The following is a 22295-nucleotide window of genomic DNA, read 5'->3' as shown; positions in this document are numbered from 1 at the left end:
TGATAAATACAATCCACCTGTGTGTAATCAAGTCTCCGTATAAATGCACTTGCACTGTGATAGTCTCAGAGGTCCGTTAAAAGCGCAGAGAGCATCATGAAGAACAAGGAACACGCCAGGCAGGTCCGAGATACTGTTGTGAAGAAGTTTAAAGCCGGATTTGGATACAAAAAGATTTCGCAAGCTTTAAACATCCCAAGGAGCACTGTGCAAGCGATAATATTGAAATGGAAGGAGTATCAGACCACTGCAAATCTACCAAGACCTGGCCGTCCCTCTAAACTTTCAGCTCATACAAGGAGAAGACTGATCAGAGATGCAGCCAAGAGGCCCATGATCACTCTGGATGAACTGCAGAGATCTACAGCTGAGGTGGGAGACTCTGTCCATAGGACAACAATCAGTCGTATATTGCACAAATCTGGCCTTTATGGAAGAGTGGCAAGAAGAAAGCCATTTCTTAAAGATATCCATAAAAAGTGTCGTTTAAAGTTTGCCACAAGCCACCTGGGAGACACACCAAACATGTGGAAGAAGGTGCTCTGGTCAGATGAAACCAAAATTGAACTTTTTGGCAACAATGCAAAACGTTATGTTTGGCGTAAAAGCAACACAGCTGAACACACCATCCCCACTGTCAAACATGGTGGTGGCAGCATCATGGTTTGGGCCTGCTTTTCTTCAGCAGGGACAGGGAAGATGGTTAAAATTGATGGGAAGATGGATGGAGCCAAATACAGGACCATTCTGGAAGAAAACCTGATGGAGTCTGCAAAAGACCTGAGACTGGGACGGAGATTTGTCTTCCAACAAGACAATGATCCAAAACATAAAGCAAAATCTACAATGGAATGGTTCAAAAATAAACATATCCAGGTGTTAGAATGGCCAAGTCAAAGTCCAGACCTGAATCCAATCGAGAATCTGTGGAAAGAACTGAAAACTGCTGTTCACAAATGCTCTCCATCCAACCTCACTGAGCTCGAGCTGTTTTGCAAGGAGGAATGGGAAAAATGTCAGTCTCTCGATGTGCAAAACTGATAGAGACATACCCCAAGCGACTTACAGCTGTAATCGCAGCAAAAGGTGAGGGTGAATAATTTTGGGGGCTGAATAATTTTGCACGCCCAATATTTCAGTTTTTGATTTGTTAAAAAAGTTTGAAATATCCAATAAATGTCGTTCCACTTCATGATTGTGTCCCACTTGTTGTTAATTATTCACAAAAAAACACAGTTTTATATCTTTATGTTTGAAACCTGAAATGTGGCAAAAGGTCGCAAAGTTCAAGGGGGCCGAATACTTTCGCAAGGCACTGTATATATATATATACACCAGAGTATGAGTCACAGTCAAGCACTAATAGTATTTCTATTCTGTGATACTTGTAATATCTATCCCCTTCATGTGCTTTCATAACATTTTTTGAAAGACCAAAGAGTTATGTCCTCAAGGATGGGGATGAAGGATAGATGGAGGTGGGGTTGTGGTGTTGCACATTCCACCAATTCTAAAGTTGTGATTGTCAGAGAGGCAGAATCCAGAAAGGAGGCAGTTGTATTTGGTCTGACACAGTTAGTTGTCGGGAGAACGCATCGGAATGTGCGGAGAAAGGAATGACCCGACATTCCAAAACCCGGCCGCCCTCCTTTTCAATTCTTGCAGGCAAATGCTGAGCGCTCTTGGTTCCACGCTCACTACATTCCCATGGTGTGCTGAGTGCTCAGATGGCCAGGCCGAGGGTGGGTGAGGGTCTTTCATCCCAGTGTCACAGCTGACCCATGAGGTCATGGTGGTTCTTCTGTCCTCTCTCCTTTTGCATCCTAATCCCTTTGTCCACTGCTCAGCCATGTACAATTGCGTCAAGAGTGGCTCTGGATGATGAGCAATGATGGCATTTAAACACATTTCCGACATTCAGAGCCAGGACCACTTCAGCCCCTGCCCTATGTTGTTGGAAGCGAAGGAAGGGGGAATGAATGGAAAGCTGATGTGAGGGATTATTATGCAAGTTTGTGGCCCTAAACACGTTAGAGAGCGAACGTCCCTTTCTTTCACTACAGTCAATGCATAACGAGCAAGGAGTTAGACCGGACGGTGACGACCCAAACGGAATTAATGTAAGAATAGGGCATTTAAGCAAAAGCAGCCAAAACAAAGAGCATGCAGTTGGCGCTGGGCAATTAACACAGTGGGAGGTTCGAATGGGGGGCTGCTGGGAAGACGACCTGTTAATGTTTGCACATCACCCCACTATTAACCCGCTGCTTATTTATTAAAGCCAGAATGCTGTAGTTGTGTGTACTAAGGGGAATGGATGGATGGTTGTCCATGGTGTACTATCAGGACATGAACCATGAGCAGTGACAATACCATTATCTCTGTATCACAATAATAATTTAAACCTGTTTACCAGCAGCAGAGATCTCTTATTACCCATATCTACCTGACTCACTGTTGTTCTGTTGTCCTGGCGCCTCAAGTTTCAGTTGAATAACAGTGGCCATTTTGTCAACTGGTGCATGTGTTCTTATCTAGTCCAATTTGGATGATTATTGTAAAGCTGTTTACTGTCTGTAGTGTCTGTACTGGATCCACGGACCAAGCTTTGAATAGAGAGAACAAAGGTTACGAGCAGAAAAACCCACATGTTGTGCTGTGCCAACTGTTACTGTTTAAACATGTCTGAATATTTTTGCTTTGGGGAACCATCAGGGCAGACTGAGGAGGGGTTGTGGTGGTTGGGGTCGTTACTTGATTCCGTCATGCCATTTACATGATAAAAATGTAATGCTCAGAAGAGGAAGTAAGAGCTAGTCTGTGACACAGTAACGACGATGTGGTGGTTGTGGTGCTACTTTTAGACCAATGTGTTCTTTCTCAGGCCCTTCCTGTGTGTGGTGTGACAGAGTATTACATCCTGAGATGAGCTGTTAACAGTTAACCAGCCAAATGGAGAAATGAGCTGGCTGCATCTAATTTATTTAACTAGGCAAGTCAGTTAAGAAACATTCTTATTTTCAATGACAGCCTAGGAACAGTGGGTTAACTGCCTTGTTCAGGGGCAGAACAACAGAACAACCTTGTCAGCTCAGGGATTCAATCTTGCAACCTTTCGGTTACTAGTCCAACACTCTAACCACTAGGCTACCTGCCACCCATTCAAATGGACAGATGCTTCGCATTGGCTAGTTTACTATGAGGAAAAGCCCAGGGTGGTCTACTTTACTATTGTGATGTCATGGCTTGAGGAATGACAAAAATACATTGACACGAGCCAAAAATACAGCATTTAGCCAACAAGACAGTTTGTCCCAAAAAGTCCCTGGAACTCTCAAAGGAAAGTTTGATACAGGGACCGTAAAAGTTTCAGAGGGTTAAGTGTAGGTGCATCTTGCATGTTGGAGCTCTATGGTTTTGGTTGTCTCTGGATAAAAGAGACAAGAGATCTGTTGTGCAAGGCTGTCTATGCAGACAGGATGTCGGTGACGATTGTGAAAAATAAAATAAAAAGTGTTTTGCTCACTATTCCTCTGTACTACTGGTGTCTTTTTTAAAACTAATAATCTGAGATAACAGAGGGAAATGCAAGTACTTTAGATTATCACTGCGTGATACAATAGTGAAAATGTATCTATAGTGTATAAACACTATTTTTGTCTAACACTTGACTGGATTTAATGGCTGTTTTGGTGTGTGTGTGTGTGTGTGTGTGTGTGTGTGTGTGTGTGTGTGTGTGTGTGTGTGTGTGTGTGTGTGTGTGTGTCAGGGATGACTGGAATGGGGGGGTAGGACAGGAATGCCAAACAGATGCAACAGGCTAGATGGGACACTTGTGCTTCTTCCTAGACCCACCCAGTATTCTTCTCTTGTGTAAAATAACTACCCTAGTTTACTCAAAAGACCAGTCGTTCAGTTGTCATATTACAGTAATTACCTGTACGTAGTCCATTGTCTATACTGCCACTATAGTTTGTACTGTGAATGTTTGGGACAAGCCACACAACATCCAAATAGGCCCAGTGACTATAAGGTAGACCCACCCCGTATTCTTCTCTTGTGTAGCGATGTTGAGGTGTATTCTTCTCCACCATTATGAATATCTTCTCAGTCAATCTTTAAGATCTGATGTAGTGCCATGTCATGCTGAGGTCTAATGTAGTAAATTATGTTTTGACAGCGTGTTTTCTTGTTTTCCAGAGGTACGGATACTCAAGAGCCTATTCTATTGTCACCCTACAGAGGCTCACTGTGGCTACTGCTACAGACCCCGATCCTTACTCCACTGGTCATAGTTTCCACACTCACAGGCTGGGATTGGTGTTCACAGTTTTTGAGACTGCTCCCTGAAACAAAGTGCGGAGAGATGGTATTCGTTGTACTAAGTAAATGGCGAAGAAAAAAATAATAATATTCAATGGAAAGATAACACCAATGGTGGATATTAACACTTTTTGAGTGCAGTGATAAAGAGTGGATCATCTATGTCAGGATTTAGAGTTGTTACAACATGCAGGGAAGCCTGACATTCTCAGCAAATCCCACAGAAAGATATGTATGTAAATAACTGGTTGGTAGCTGTTACTCAAGTGGTGAGCTCAAACATGATGCAAGTTCACAGAGTTCATACACACACATACAGATGCGCACACATCATTTCCCCACCCAAGTGAGTGACAGGTGTGAATGTGTCTCTATTTGAATATGCCTCTATTTCCCTTTACTACTGCTGAACGGTTCACCAGGCTGTAGCGTTCTGCTGATCTTTGAGATTACTATATAGAAAAACTACAACAGTTGCAAGCAGAACTCTCTGAATCCACTCTTTACACAGGGATTTTGCAAGCATTTCGCTACACCCCCAATAACATCTGCTAAATATGTGTATTCAACCAATAACATTTGATTTGAGGGAGATCATTTTTTTATTGTATTTTTTTTAACCTTTATTCAACCAGGGGGAAAAAAACATTGAGACACGGGGTCTCTTTTGCAAGTTCGACCTGGCCTAAAAAGCAGCAGCAGTCAATACAACATTTTAAACAGGAAGCATTTACACTCCTCCTGAACAGAGTTTTGGGGCAGTTTTAAACTCACTAATGGGCACTTGTTGAAGCACACTTGGCAGACTATTCCATGCCTCTAGTGTACAATGGGAAAAGGCAGTCTTGCCTATCTCTATAGCGGTCCTGGGGACTTTAAATAACAACCACCAACTAGACCGTGTCTGGTAGCTGCTAGTGGTGAATTAATCTGTTATATGTGACACGTTTTAACACCATACTGTATGATGGGGTCAGAGTAAATGTTTTACTTTGATTTACCAGTACATCTAAGATTATAGAAATATAATCCATAAAATGGGCCTCCCCATTCAAGTCAATGAAGGTGAAATAAAGGTGAAATAAAATGGCATAATGGGTGGACTGGCAGCCATACCCATAGGAGCAGAGCAGGAAGTATAAGCAGGAAGTAAAAGCTAAGTCGAAAATATACAGGTTAGGACAAGAGGATTCTAATATGTCTTTTCATGAATGCGGAACAATTCTAAACAATGGGACTAGCAATGCGAGCGAAAATTACTGGAAGTGAATGTTAGCAGTAAAATGTTCCATCAAACTTGGAAATAAACACAATCATGGTGAATTTCAGATAACTATTTAGCAAACACATAGCATAACTGTTACTGTCATTCTATTACTTTAAACGTTTTTCAAATGATCTACAGCCACTTTATTACTTTATATCCTGACTGCTGGTCACGTTTTCAATGCTAATCCTGATGGGTTGCATCACCGCCTGGTATGGCAACTGCTCAGCCTCCGACCGCAAGGCACAACAGAGGGTAGTGCGTACGGCCTAGTACATCACTGGTGCCAAGCTTCCTGCCATCCAGGACCTCTATACCAGGCGGTTTGAAAGGAAGGCCCTAAAAAATTGCCAAACACTCCAGCCACCCTAGTCATAGACTGTTCTTTCTCCTACCGCACGGCAAGCGGTACTGTACTTTATTTTTCTATTTTCTATTTATTGTTTACTTCAGTTTATTTAGTAAATACTTTCTTAACACTTATTTTTCTTAAAACCACATTGTTGGTTAAGGGCTTGTAAGTAAGCATTTCACTGTAAGGTCTACAGGACACCTGTTGTTTTCGGCGCAGGTTACAAATAATTAATGAATTAATGCATTTTACTTTAATCCTGTAGAAACAGCAACGCCGGTGGTCCAAGGAATTTGTTTATTTTTTTCGAATGCTGCCGCATGGAATTTTTTTGTTTTCCTAACCTGTATATTTCTGCCCTAGACTAAAAGCAGGAAGTGCACCCTTCGATCTGTGCTGTGAATTGTTGAATCAACTCAACTGACATTTCAAAAAAATACAGTTGAAGTCAGAAGTTTACATACACCTCATCCAAAAACGTTTTAACTCATTTTTTCACAATTCCTGATATTTAATCCAAGTAAAAATTCCACCATTATTATTTTAAGAACGTTAAATGTCAGAATAATAGTAGAGATAATTATTTATTTCAGCTTTTATTTCTTTCATCACATTCCCAGTGGGACAGAAGTTTACATACACTCAATTAGTATTTGGTAGCATTTTTCCCCCCATTATTTTACCAGGTAAATTGACTGAGAACACGTTCTCATTTACAGCAACGGCCTGGGGAATAGTTACAGGGGAGAGCAGGGGGATGAATGAGCCAATTGTAAACTGGGGATTATTAGGTGACTATGATGGTTTGAGGGCCAGCTTGGGAATTTAGCCAGGACACCGGGGTTAACACCCTACTCTTACGATAAGTGCCATGGGATCTTAAATGACCTCAGAGAGTCAGGACACCCATTTTAACATCCCATCCGAAAGACGGCACCCTACACAGGGAAGTGTCCCCAATCACAGCCCTGGGGCATTGGGATATTTTTTAGACCAGAGGAAAGAGGGCCTCCTACTGGGCCTCCAACACCACTTCCAGCAGCATCTGGTCTCCCATCCAGGGACTGAAGCAAGCCAGCAGTGGTATGCAGGGTGGTGTTGCCTTTAAATTGTTTAATTCGGGTCAAATGTTTCGGTTAGCCTTCCACAAGCTTCCCACAATAAATTGAGTGAATTTTGGCCCATTCCTCCTGACAGAGCTGGTGTAACTGAGTCAGGTTTGTAGGCCTCCTTGTTCGCACACGCTTTTTCAGTTCTACCCACAGATTTTCTATAGGTTTGAGGTCAGGTCTTTGTGATGGCTACTCCAATACCTTGACTTTGTTGTCCTTAAGCCATTTTGCTACAACTTTGGAAGTATGCTTGAGGTTGAATGTCTATTTGGAAGACCCATTTGCGACCAAGCTTTAACTTCCTGATTGATCTCTTAAGATGTTGCTTCAATACATCCACATAATTTTCTTCCCTCATGATGCCATCTATTTTGTGAAGTGCACCAGTCCCTCCTGCAGCAAAGCACCCCCACAACATGATGCTGCCATCCCCGTGATTCACGGTTGGGATGGTGTTCTTCGGCTTCCCCTTTTCCTCCAAACATAATGATTGTCATTATAGCCAAACAGTTCTATTTTTTATTCACCAGACCAGAGGACATTTCTCCAAAAAGTACAATCTTTGTCTCCATGTGCAGTTGCAAACCATAGTCTGACTTTTTTATGAAGGTTTTGGTGCAGTAGCTTCTTCCTTGCTCAGCGGCCTTTCAGGTTATGTCGATATAGGACTTTGCTGTTGTTCTGGGAGTGATTTGCACTTTTCACACCAAAGTACATTCATCTCTAGGAGACAGAACAGGTGGTCCCATGGTGTTTAAACTTGCGTACTATTGTTTGTACAGATGAACGTGGTACCTTTAGGTGTTTGGAAATTGCTCCCAAGGATGAACCAGACTTGTGGAGGTCTACAATTTTTTTCTGAGGTCTTGGCTGATTTCTTTGGATTTCCCCATGATTTCAAGCAAAGAGGCACTGAGTTTGAAGGTAGGCCTTGAAATACATCCACAGGTATTTTTATTTTCATTTTTTCTGTGAGCTCAATGCACACATTGCACAGTTTCTCTAGAGATAAATCAGATCCATCCTTAACTATGCAATGTAGTAAGGAGTTGTAGTTTCCAACAGGCCAATATTTTACATAGTTTAGCTCATAAAACGTTAAATTAATTAACCACAATGACCATAATGGAAGAGCTATGGAAGAGACAGAAGAATGTGCAATCGTGAGGTGATATAGAGAACAGCTGTTGCTTCGCGAAGTATCTCTACCTGAAAATACATGATCTAAGTGATTGATATTTGGTATTTAGCAGTCATAAAGTTAAGCCTTATTTACTTTGAAGAACTACAAAATATTGACATCTTAGGCAGCAGCTCTATAGAGATGCGATGATGACTTGAATTAAATAATGAAGTGATAAAATAAACAAATCCAGTCTAATATAAACAACTTAAATATGTTATTAAAGTTAAGTAATGTGAATACATTTTACAAATGATAAGCAGTAATGGGCAGTCACTACCACCATGTGACTTTTATTAATAGTTTTATTCTGTGTTGTTTCAGAATTCAACCCACATAAGGCATAGTGCGTTTAATGTTTACAAAAATAATCAAAACTGCAATAAAAAAACGTGATTATTTTTTAATAATCAAACCGAAACAGAACTGACCTCAAAAAGCACTAATTGCTCAGCACTAGAATTGTATTTCTATGTCTAAGATTCCCTCCGACAGGAAGTGTAATTCATTTTAGATTTACAGAGGTACAGCTGGTGAGCGATGGGTTTCAGATCTAGTTTTCTGTTTATGAATGGGGGTTCCTCTTTTTTAAATGGTTTTACAATGTTTGCTCCCAGAAACAGTTATGGATTCTGTGGAGCCCAGCTGCCAATGTTCTCCCTCGTCATCTCTCTAATCTCTCTAGCTCTCTTTTTCTCCTCTCTCTCATTCATTAAAGGGGTGTGAAACAGTGAACAAAATATAATTCAGTATAGAAGGAAAATGATGTTGCAATAGCGGCTTCCGACAACTCAATTGAAGAAGTCAATGTTTAATCTAATCTTGTGTGAACTGACACCCTTATTTGTTTTAATATGTAGTCCACTGAGTTTGCACCTGGTGAAATGTTTCAGGAAAATATTTAGCTAAGTCAGGTCAAAGGCTAGATTTTAAACTGGTGTGGCCAATAGAGCTCGCCAGCTTGTAGTCCTAAAAAACAGAAACCTCTGGTTTCTTCAGTCATTCCCATGAGGGAAATTATGACAATGAAAATAAAGCCTTTATGTGCTTTATGTGCTTGTTTTGATTATGTAAATGCTTAACAATTCACTCATAATAGCTGATGAATATTATCTCATAGAATAAAACGTATAAGATCTCCTAAGCTTGTGTTTACCGCAGACATTATTTATGGCTTGCATTCCAAAACCCTCCAAAAAGCAATTAATTTCACCATAGGCTTTGACCAACGAGTCATGGCGGCAGTAATGTCTCCAAAAAAACACCATTACTGTTGCTCTCTATGGCCATAAGTAACCAGTATTACATAATGCTTTTCCAGCAGTTGTGAGGATAGTGTGCTATGATGTAAAAAGGACACATTTCAAACAACTTTCCCTCTCTCCCACTGCAAGAATGTTCTCCTCACACACAATAGCAGGAAATTACTCAAGGATCTTCGCCAGAGCTGGATTCATTCTGCAAGTTTGGGAAATTCCTAAACGTACAGAGGGGATTATGTTAAAATCCAAGATAGCCAATAATTATTACTGGATATTAGTCCAATATAGAAATCCAAAGACAATGCGATTCTACAATATAAGGACACATTGTTATTACAGTTATTGTGGCATTGTTACTAAGAGTTTAACTATGCTTTGTCCTAGCTTGTCCCAACCCAGCGACAAAGCGGGGGCCCCCGACCCCTATTGAGATCTGGGGGACAGCTGCCTGGCTGTACTTAAGCCCTTCTCAAAGAGGACGTCTCTGCTGGGTTAGAAGCAGAAGTAGGGAAGTGGTAACAGTAACCGTTTCCTGTCTCCAGAGAGAAGGGAAATGGTTGGGTTCAGACCGTTCTGGAATTCAAAGTGTTCTGGGATGTTGAAGACGTAAAACAGTGGAAGGGAAAACACAGTCTTACTGTATAGTACAGCACATACATAGAGTCAGGTCCAAAATTTTTGGCACCCTTGATAAAGATGAGCATAAAACAGATATATTTTTGTGTCATGCAGTTTAGCATTTGTTGGATGACATGGATGACATGAAAATATACTGAACAAAAATATAAAACACAACATGTAAAGTGTTTCATGAGCTGAAATAAAAGATCCCAGCAATGTCCATACACACAGAAAGCTTATTTCTCTCATATTTTGTGCACAAATTTGTTTGCATCCCTGTCAGTGAGCATTTCTCATTTGCCAAGATAATCCATCCACCTGACAGGTGTGGCATATCAAGAAGCTGATTAAACAGCATGATCATTACACATGTGCACCTTGTGCTGGGGACAATACAAGCCAACTCTAAAATGTGCAGTTTTGTAACACAACACAATGCCACAGATGTTTTTTCAGGGAGCGTGCAATTGGCATGCTGACTGCAGGAATGTCCACCAGAGCTGTTGCCAGATAGTTGAATGTTAATTTATCTACCATAAGAAGCCTCCAACGTTGTTTAAGAAAAGGTGGCAGTATATCCAACCGGCCTCACAACCGCAGATCACGTGTAACCACGCCAGCCCAGGACCAACACATCCGGCTTCTTCACCTGCGGGATCATCTGAGGAGGGAGAGGGGGGTGCTTAGGAGTATTTCTGTCTGTAATAAAGCCCTTTTGTGGGGAAAAACCAATTCTGATTAGCTTGGCCTGGCTCCCCAGTGGGTGGGCCTATGCCCTCCCAGGCCCATTCATGGCTGTGATCCTGCCCAGTCATGTGAAACTCATAGATTAGGGCCTAATATTTTTATTTTGTTTGACTGATTTCCTTATATGAACTGTAACTCAGTAAAATCTTTGAAATTTGTGTTTATATTTTTGTTCAGTATAGAACCCTTGGGCCACGGCACACCAGTGGTGGGTTTGGCATCAAAATAAGGATGCATAAAGAAAGAATAACCCCATAACTACTGTAAAATATGGTGGTGGATCGTTGATATTTGTAACGCACTCAGGCGTAGTGGATGCGGAGTCAGGCGCAGGAGGCAGAAGGTACAGAATAGTGCTTTTATTTTGGCACACAACACACACGGCACACATGGCACACAGTGCGCGCCAAATACCGGGCGTACATACACGATAGCCCAAACACAGGACCTAACTAGCCCGGAGAAAAACCCAAAACGAGACACTCTACCACACATAAACACAGTGGGAAAAATAAGCCTGCACAAAGAGCAGGCGGGCCTTACCGGCTTAAATAGCACAACTAAAAACCTAAACAAGAAACAGGTGAAACCAATAAGACAAAACCAACAGAAAAGGGAAAAGGGATCAGCGGCAGCTAGTAGGCCGGTGACAACGACCGCTGAGCGCCGCCCGAACAGGAAGAGGAGCCACCTTCAGTAGGAGTCGTGACAATATTATGGAGCTATTCTGCTTCTACTGGTCCTGGGGCCCTTCGTAAGGTCAACGGCATCATGGACTTTACCCAGTACCAAGACATTTTAGCCAAAAATCTGCCTCTGCCAGGAGGCTGAAACTTAGCCGCAAATGGATCTTCCAGCAAGACAATAACCCCAAGCACACATCACAAAATCAACATTGTGCAATGGCCATCTCAGTCTCCGAACTTTAACCCCATTGAAAACCTGTGGTTTGAATTGAAGAGGGCAGTCTATAAGCGCAGACAAAGGATATCAAGGATCTGGAAAGATTCTGTATGGAGGAATGGTCTAAGATCCCTCCCAATGTGTTCTCCAATCTCATAAAACATTTTAGAAAAAGGCTCAGTGCCGTTCTCCTCACAAGGTAAGGTATTGAAAGGTATTGAAAACAGGGGTGCCAATAATTTTCACCCCTTTCATCTTTTTGAGGGAAAAATATATATATATTACTTGTTTAATTGTATTAGTATAAAATAATATAATTCTCAGATGTTTTGTTTTGCATACAACATAGCTCACTATATGTATTATTTTTTTCATACAGTCTTTTTTGCTAATCTTTATCAAGGGTGCCAATAATCTTATACCATTTCAGGCAAGTGTAAATCAACCCAACAAGCAGAGGCTCAGACATGGATGTACTGACTGTGGAAACAGCCGCGGCTGCACTGTGCATCAGTAGCCCTGTGGTGTGTGTTCCAGCAGCTTCATCCAGTGTTTGTCCATGAGGAGAGAGGATGTTGACTCACCAGGGTTTTTCAAGAGCCAGCAGGGAGAGGGTGGAACTAAAAGACACTGTACTGCAGTGGTTCCCAAACTTTTTATGGTCCTGTACCTCTTCAAACATTCAACCTCCAGCTGCGTACCCTTCTAGAGCACCAGGGTCAGCGCACTCTCAAATGTTGTTTTTTTGCCAATGTTTGTAAGCCTGCCACACACACTATACGATACATTTATTAAATGTGAGTTTATGTCACAACCCGGCTTGTGGGAAGTGAAAAAGAGCTCTTCTAGGACCAGGGCACAAATAATAATATAATAATAATCAATATTTTTGCTCCTTATTTAACCATTTTACATATAAAACCTTATTTGTTCATTGAAAATTGTGCATCTCACCACAGGTTAATGAGAAGTGTGTGCTTGTAAGGATGCACATAACTCTGCAATGTTGGGTTGTATTGGAGAGAGTCTCAGTCTTAAATCATTTTCCACACACAGTCTGTGTCTGTATTTAGTTTTCATGCTAGTGAGGGCCGAGAATCCACTCTCACAAAGGTATGTGGTTGCAAAGGACATCAGTGTCTTCACAGCGCGGCCTTTATTTGCCAAGTCAGGATGCTCTGAGTGCAGCCCAATCCAGAAATCTGGCAGCATCATGGTTTGGGCCTGCTTTTCTTCAGCAGGGACAGGGAAGATGGTTAAAATTGATGGGAAGATGGATGGAGCCAAATACAGGACCATTCTGGAAGAAAACCTGATGGAGTCTGCAAAAGACCTGAGACTGGGACGGAGATTTGTCTTCCAACAAGACAATTCCAAAACATAAAGCAAAATCTACAATGGAATGGTTCAAAAATAAACATATCCAGATGGCCAAGTCAAAGTCCAGACCTGAATCCAATCGAGAATCTGTGGAAAGAACTGAAAACTGCTGTTCACAAATGCTCTCCATCCAACCTCACTGAGCTCGAGCTGTTTTGCAAGGAGGAATGGGAAAAAATGTCTGTCTCTCGATGTGCAAAACTGATAAGACATACCCCAAGAGACTTACAGCTGTAATCGCAGCAAAAGGTGGCGCTACAAAGTATTAACTTAAGGGGGCTGAATAATTTTGCACGCCCAATTTTTCAGTTTTTGAGATGTTAAAAAAGTTTGAAATATCAATAAATGTCACTTCATGAACAAAAAAATACAGTTTTATATCTTTATGTTTGAAGCCTGAAATGTGGCAAAAGGTCGCAAAGTTCAAGGGGGCCGAATACTTTCGCAAGGCACTGTAACTCTGCAATGTTGGGTTGTATTGGAGAGAGTCTCAGTCTTAAATCATTTTCCACACACAGTCTGTGTCTGTATTTAGTTTTCATGCTAGTGAGGGCCGAGAATCCACAGCGCGATTTGCCAAGTCAGGATGCTCTGAGTGCAGCCCAATCCAGAAATCTGGCAGTGGCTTCTGATTAAATTAAATTTTCACAGAACCGCTTATTGCAATTTCGATTAGGCTCTCCTGTTCCGATATCGGTAAGTGGACTGGAGGCAGGGCATGAAAGGGATAACGAATCCAGTTGTTTGTGTCATCAGTTTTGGGAAAGTACCTGCGTAATTGCTCACCCAACTCACTCAGGTGCTTCGCTACATTATATTTGACATTGTCCGTAAGCTTGAGTTCATTTGCACACAAAAAAATCATACAATGATGGAAAGACCTGTGTGTTGTCCTTGTTAATGCAGACAGAGAAGAGCTCCAACTTCTTAATGATAGCCTCAATTTTGTCCCATTGAATATAGTTGCGGAGTGTCCCTGTAATCCTAGATTCAGATCGTTCAGGTGAGAAAAAACATCACCCAGATAGGCCAGTCGTGTGAAAAACTCGTCATCATGCAAGCAGTCAGATAAGTGAAAATGAAGGACAGTCAAGAAAACTTTAAGCTCGTTTCTCAATTTAAAAAAATGTGTCAATACTTTGCCCCTTGATAACCAGCGCACTTCTGTATGTTGTAAAAGCGTTACATGGTCACTGCCCATATCATTGCATAGTGCAGAAAATACACGAGAGTTCAGGGGCAGTAGCTTGGTGCTTTCCCCAGTAAGGGGACAGTAGCTCTTCGGCTGCATCAGATTCACTGTCAGTGTCCATGCTAGCTGGGCTAACAACAAATGTAGAATTACTGATGCTCGCATTGGATGTGCTTGTGGAAGCAGAACAACTTGTTTCGTCGATAGGTGCAGGTGTAGTACTGCTGATAGTAGCAGTATTACCAGTAGAGCTGCTATGTGTCTCTATGGATGCGGGTCTCACTTTTTTTTAACCATTTATCAATTTTCAAGCAAACGGAATGAGCAGCAGCTACGTTTGGCTACATACGGACCGTTAGTGGAATTCCCGCGAGAGAGTAACCATTAATGTGATTGGATGTTCATTATTTGACTAGGCTACCTGTATTTAACATTGTGTTGTTATTTCGCTGAACACTATTTTTTTTATTTTAAAAAATGTATTTCACCTTTATTTAACCAGGTAGGCCAGTTGAGAACAAGTTCTCATGTACAACTGCGACTTGGCCAAGATAAAGCAAAGCAGTGCAACAAAAACAACAACACAGGGTTACACATGGGATAAACAAACGTACAGTCAATAACACAATAGAAAATGTGTATTCAGTGTGTGCAAATTAAATAAGAGGTAACTAGATGGTTTCATTTTATTTTTGTCAGTGAAACGAGGCTACTCAGGCAAGAAAAAAACTCACCCAAATGTATAGCCGCGTTGGAAAACATAAATGGACCCTTTGAAAATGTGATTTTATTTTTTATTAAACAATTTTTTTTAAACATATTTTTTTATGTGAATCACATTTTTATTTGGCGTACCTCTGACGGCATTGCGCGTACCCCTGGGTTATTGTGTTTGAAATTCCCAATAATTATACATACAGGGTCCCTAGTACGATGCACAGGTCTTTGTCCACTGTGTGTGTACATGGTTTGAATTTGAAACAGATAGCTAACTGTCTCACATTTTTCCATTACTTCCCAGTAATGATGTCAATCTTTGTCTAAGTTTGACACTTTAAAGTAAACCAATTAGAAAAGTTCAATTTGTACAACAGAATTGTAATGACGAGTGACGATACATATTAAAAAATCTAATCCGTAGATAGATTATGGTTGATTAAACTGATTAATTGGCCTAAGCAGTCGCACTCACCCTCCACCAGAGAAAGAGAGAGGCCATAACATAATGCCAGACAGAGAAGATCACTGAGTCATCTGTGATGTGATATTTCAAGAGGAGAATCAATGATCCCAAGAGGGGAGATGACGACAGTGAAAGTGGAAGACTCCCAACAAAGCAAACTGAAGAAATTAGTGACATCATTTTAGCATTGTTTGAAAAGGGAAATGGGGGAAGTTGGGTGGCTGGTGTGTCGTTTCTGCACGCTGTCAGTTTTTTCCGTTTGAGTTTCAGATTGCATGATAATTTGTGGTGATATATTCATGCCCACAGAAGTAAATACAACACTATTATATTGAATCTCTAAGTTCATGCCACTGATGTAGTAAATCACATATCACTCTCGCTGAAGCAGTGGTATTGTAATCAATTGTATTTGGGTCATATTTCTACAAAGCCTTGTATATAGGCAATAGCATAGGCAGTGTTTTTCCTTCATCTGGCCTCCATATCTTTCCCTCTACAGAGTATGAAGCAACAGTTTTCAGGACAGACTATGAACATAACACCAAAACTGATGGTAACAGCACTGTACTCACATGATGTGAGTTGAAATGCAATATATTTGTTTTGAACAGAGACAAAACATACACAACAGGGTTGTGCAAACATGCCCGCATGCAATGTTATAACCTGCATAGCTGGGTAGGGACGGCACAGGACTAGATCTCTTCAATTCCTCTTTTTAAAACATTTGATGAAAAAATAAGAACAAGTGCAGCTTTGTGTTATTATGGGGATTTTACCTGCATCACTGTTGCTCAAATCCATAATGGCTTAAGAGAAGAGGTTAAACTAAGAGGAATACTGACTGTAAAGTCCCTATTTTTTTTTTAAAACATTCATGGGATGATGACCTTGAGCAGGTCCAGGAAACTTTGAGACAATAACAGTGCTATTTCATCTATGAGCTGTATCTGGAACAGCTACAAGAGGAATTTAATCTAAGAAAAAAGAAAAGAAAAGGAGCTAGCAAAAGAAAGATAGTCAAAATCCAACATGTGTGAGTCAGAGTAATGGCTTTTGTCCAAGCCCCAGCATTGGCGAGAAATCAAAACAAAAGCATGCCACTGGCCCACCGCTCCAAACCACACTGCAGCTAGGGCCTGACAGAGAGTTGAAGGGGTGCTGGAGGTGTTCCATTGCCTCCCATTTCCTTTCCTGGCTCGGCCTGCCGCGTGTTTGGGTCTCTCGTCACACTTCCTGTTCTCTTTTCCTGTGGGTCCATGGGAAGAAAGACAGTGTACAGTCCCCACCCTAGGCCCACACCTCTACTGAGACACGGCAGGCAGCAGCAGGCAGCCACGGCGGGCCTCATCAGCTATAGGTGAAAACCATGCAGCCAGTGCCTGGAGATATATGACAGTGTATTCAACATGAAAGCCTTTTATAGGTTGTGCTACCTGTGCTGATTGCCCGCTCAGGTTGGACTTTGTGATGAGTCAATCCTACCTATGCAGAAGGCTGAGCTCAGAGATCAATACTTCTGAAAGGGGTTGGCTCTATGGATATGGCTTTGGTTGTCTTTTACCATTACCATTGATGAGTTTTATAAATTATTGAGGCCTCATTGGAAAACATGAAACTGTACATATTCCTTCATGGCTCTTGGTTTTGAACAATTCAGGCCAATCCTAAATGGAATTGTCCTTATTTAGCTGAATTGTTGAATTTCGTATTTTGTCCAATAACCAACAATCAAAATAATGACGTCAGTAGATTCTGGACCTCAGAGTGAAACCACTATTGGAACAGTCAACGAGTCTCACATGTCTCCATAAGCCAAGTTGTGTGACCCAGGGTGGGCGTGTGGGTAGTGGATGGGGAAGAATGTCCAGAGTGGGAGGGAGATCACAATAGAGGCATTCTCACAACCCACTACACAATGACAGAAAATGTGTTTTGTACCCAAGTGCAGTAAAAGCCAAACTAGAAGAGGGAGCACATTATGGGGCACTATATTCTATCTAGAAACATGTCTATGATGAATGCATCCACAGTAATCACTACATTTGCATAATCATAATCAAGATGCTGTTAGTAGAGAATTGTATCAATTTTCCAGTGTTGTTTTCCAAACAACAGAGCTGAGCTTGTATAAACTACACACTAAGCCTAAATCATGATAAACTCATGTAGACTGCTGTTTTGTATTCCAACAAACCTATTGATTTGTTACCCAACTATGTTCTAACAGATAAAATGCAAAGTCTGACCAATTTGTCTTGCATGAATGATGGGCTCAGATGAGTTCTTGAAATTCTGTTCTGAACATAGATTTATGGTTCTGAACAGTCAACCTTAAAATGTGTCCCATAATTGTGGATCATCCCCAGTCGTGAGCTCACAGTGCCCCCATTGGATAATCTGCTCACAATGCAACGCAACGGCTGTTATGCAGGGGACCAGGCAGCCATGTGGGGGCAGTGCGGTGCTTCCAATTGCAATAGGCAGACCTCGGTTCAAATACTATTAAAAAAAATCTAAATTACTTTCACATTAATTTCCGAAGTAAGTATTCAGATATATATGATTTTAAAAGTCGTTTAATATTTTAATGTACATGCATTTCGAAATACAATTGGAAAGTATTTGAAAATACTCAAAAACACTGAATCAAATACCTTCCCATGAATTGAACTAAATAATATTTTGAAATAAGTATGTTTTTTTTTTATTTTTTTTTTTTTACAAATAACCATTCAAATAAAAGTACTTGTTTTGGGCTGTGTGCTTGAAAATACTCAAATACACAGATTTTTTTTTTTAAATACCAGATACTAAATTCAAAAGGCACTCGCACATCTGAGCTATCTTTTTTTGCAGGTGCATGGTAATAAGATGAGAAAAAAATAAAAAACCCGCACACTGCCCTTGCTAGTATCATTGCTCTTTGCCTCAAGGCTTTTGTCAGAGCTTTTGTGAGTGTTCACAACCTGCACCCCTATGTAGACACTGCTCCACCCACATCCGTTCAATGCATCGAATGGGGTTGGAGTCGAAGGAAAATAAGCAAGTGTTACCAAATACAACAATGTGCATTTCATAAGTATTCTAATAAAGTGTGTACATAAAACGTAAAACCATAATGAGGACATTGACCTATCAAGTACGTTTTCATATATCATTGGTTACATGCATTTAACTTAGGTATTTGAAAATAGTACTTCAAATAAGTATTTTAAATACCAAGTTGGTATAATATTTGTTTTTTTAAATACAAATAACCATCAAAATACTAGAATAAAAGTACTTGTTTTGGGCTGGGTATTTGAAAATAATCAGATACACAGAAAAATATATTTTTTAAATATCAGATACTCAAATACACATGTATTTGAACACAGGTCTGGTAAGAGGTGGATCATTTTAGGTGTTTAATGTGGTTATATACACTGAACAAAAATATAAACGCAACATGCAACAATTTCAAAGATTTTACTGTGTTACAGTTCAAATGATGAATTCAGCCAATTGAAATAAATTCAATTAGGCCCTAACCTATGGATTTCTCATGACTGGGAATGCAGATACCCTATAAAAAAAGGTAGGGGCGTGGACCAGAAAACAGGTCAGTATCTGATGTGACCACCATATGCCTCATGCAGCACGACACATCTCCTTCACATAGAGTTGATCAGACTGTTGATTGTGGCCTGTGGAATGTTGTCCCACTCCTCTTCAATGGCTGTATGTGAAGTTGCTGGATATTAGCGAGAACTGGAACACGCTGTCTTACACGTCGATCCAGAGCATCCCAAACATGCTCCAATGGGTGACATGTCTGGTGAGTATACAGGCAATGGAAGAACTGGGACATTTTCTGCTTCCAGGAATTGTGTACAGATCCCTGCGACATGGGGCTGTGCATTATCATGCTGAATGATGTGATGGCACGACAATGGGCCTGAGGATCTCGTCTCTGTGCATTCAAATGGCCATCAATAAAATGCAATTGTGTTCATTTTCCGTAGCTTATGCCTGTCCATAACATAACCCCACTGCCACCATGGGGCACTCTATTCACAACGTTGACATCAGCAAACCGTTCGCCCTTTGTGGCATTTGATATCACTATTGCATCAGTCATTTGTCATTTGATCCCTCTATAATTGAAGTACATCAAGAGGTTTTTGTTGCATCTTGAATGAGATTAAACCTGTGAAATGTCAGAGGAGATTGGCTGGCCAGCATTAGCGCCTATGATTAGGTAACATGAGTCATGGTACTCATTGGAGTGATCAGATTTGACAGATTTGCACAATTCGCTATGTTGGATGCCAACCCTCTCAGTCTAAAATGTAACACATTAGGTGCTCTGGTGTTTATGGGATATTCCCACGGCAACACAAGGGGAAACTGTGAAAGATACTGTCAGTGTCAACTATTAGCAGCATGCAGCCACTTTGCAGTGCAACTCGAGCTACATGGTTCAAAATGGCTGCTTGATATAACCCACCCCAAAAACATCAAACTCAACTCTGTCTGTTGCTTTTGTAAACAGATGACACATGTGAGAAACTGAACTATGAAGGGTACATCAAATAATCTACCTTGGCATATATATCAGTATTATAAAAACAGCATCTGCATGATATCTGATTCAAAAAACGTGTATTGTAGGCCTACAATAATACCTCTTTTACATCTAGATAGGTCATTGAGAACTCTATCTCTGACTGTAGGGCTGACTATATCTGCGTATAGTACACTGAACAAAAATATCAACGAAACATGTAAAGTGTTGGTCCCATGTTTCATGCGCTGAAAAAAAAAAATCCATGACATTTTTCACTTGCACTAAAAGCTTATTTCTCTCAAATGTTGTGCACAAATTTGTTTATATCCCTGTTAGTGAGCATTTAGGAGTTTTTATGTCTGTAATAAAGCTCTTTTGTGGGGAAAAAATCATTCTAATTGGCTGGGCTATGCCCTCCCAGGCCCATCCACAACTATGCTCCATCCCAGTCATGTGAAACCCATAGATTTTGGCCTAATTTATTTATTTCAATTGACTGATTTCCTTCTATGAACTGTAACTCAGTAAAATGTCTGAAATTGTTCCATGTTGTGTTACTATTTTTGTTCAGTAGATATGGTCATATATTACATGTCAGTCCTGTTATATGATCCTCTCCCATATCAACGTCAGTCCCACATTGCACCACCTGATGGAGCACGTACAGTATGTTCCAATACTGCTGTGGCGCTATCCTCAGCATAAGGACCTTGAAGTAATAACACTGATCTCCACTGAACTGGAGGGGCAGATTACTTCAACAGCCCATTTGTTTCTAATGGCGCTAAGCTCTAAAGAACATGGTTAATTGGCATGCCTGGCTGAATATAGATATCACTACGTGATAGGCTGCAGATGAAGATGGAACAAGGCTTATATGTTATTGTACTTTTCATTTAATAATTTCAACAGACCATTTCCAAGTAGCCTAGCTAGCTAAATTAGATTGTTAAGGTCATAAGGTCACGTCGAATCAAATGCATTAGCCTTGAGGTTAGAGCGCTGGGCCAGTAATGAACTGAAAGGTTGCTGTTTTGAATCCCGTAGCTGACAAGGTGAAAAAAATCTGTTGCTGTGCCTTTGAGCAAGGCACTTAACCCCAATTTATCCAGGGGCACTGGACAATGGTGACCCTGGCCTTGACCCCACTCCCTGCAGGTGTCTCAGGGGGAGTTGGGATACTGTGTGTAACAGGACAAATATAAGCACTACCCAAAATCATTATTAAAAGTGTGTCATTGATGATTGTGTCATTGATGATTGATTGATCTGTAGATAAATATAACCTAAGGATTATCCACAGCTAGAGGCAGAAGGCTATAGTGTGTGTGTGGTTATCATGATAGATATGTTATTCAGTGGACCCATTGAAGTGAATGAAACTATTATTATATTAGGTGGCATTGACTTTGCTCAAAGGGTTTGATGGGTGCATTTACATTTGAGTCATTTAGCAGACACTCTTTTCCAGAGCAACTTACAGGAGCAATTAGGGTTAAAAGCCTTGCTCAAGGGCACATTGATAGATTTTTCAACTAGTTGGCTTGGTGATTTAAACCATTGACTTTTCGGTTACTGGCCCAATGCTCTTAACCACTCGGCTCAATGTCTAGGCCTACTGCTGTGGCAAGTCTCCTCCTGGTGTACAATGCTATTGCCCTAGACTTAGGGGCGGACCAGTGATGAAATCTTGGTGAATGTCCAGGTTTCTCTCAAGTGGACACCGGGGGTTATGGGTTCATGCTGGGGGACTGGGGGACTGCAGGGATCATGGGTCTTAAAATAATCTTCTGTCTAAATGTAAAACACCTCATATTTACACTGAACAAAAATATTAACACAACATGCTACAATTTCAAAGATTCTACATAAGGAATTCAGTCAATGTATTGGTTTTCACATAACTGGGAATAAAGATATGCATCTGATGGTCACAGATACCTAAAAAAAAAAGTACGAGCGAGGATCAGAAAACCAGTCAGTATCTAGTGTGACCACCATTTGCCTCATGCAGCGTGACACATCTACTTCGCATATAGTTGATCAGGCTGTTAATTGTTGCAGACCATGGAAGAACTGGGACATTTTCAGCTTCCAGGAATTGTGTACAGATCCTTGCAACATGGGGTTGTGCATTATCATGCTGAAACATGAGGGGATGGCGGCGGATGAATGGTACGAAAATGGGCCTCAGGATCTCGCCACTGTATCTCTG

This window comes from Oncorhynchus clarkii, chromosome 9, assembly GCF_045791955.1.
Source record: "Oncorhynchus clarkii lewisi isolate Uvic-CL-2024 chromosome 9, UVic_Ocla_1.0, whole genome shotgun sequence".
NCBI lineage: Eukaryota > Metazoa > Chordata > Actinopteri > Salmoniformes > Salmonidae > Oncorhynchus > Oncorhynchus clarkii.
The sequence above is the reverse complement of the archived record's forward strand: the minus strand, read 5'-3'. Positions refer to the sequence as shown.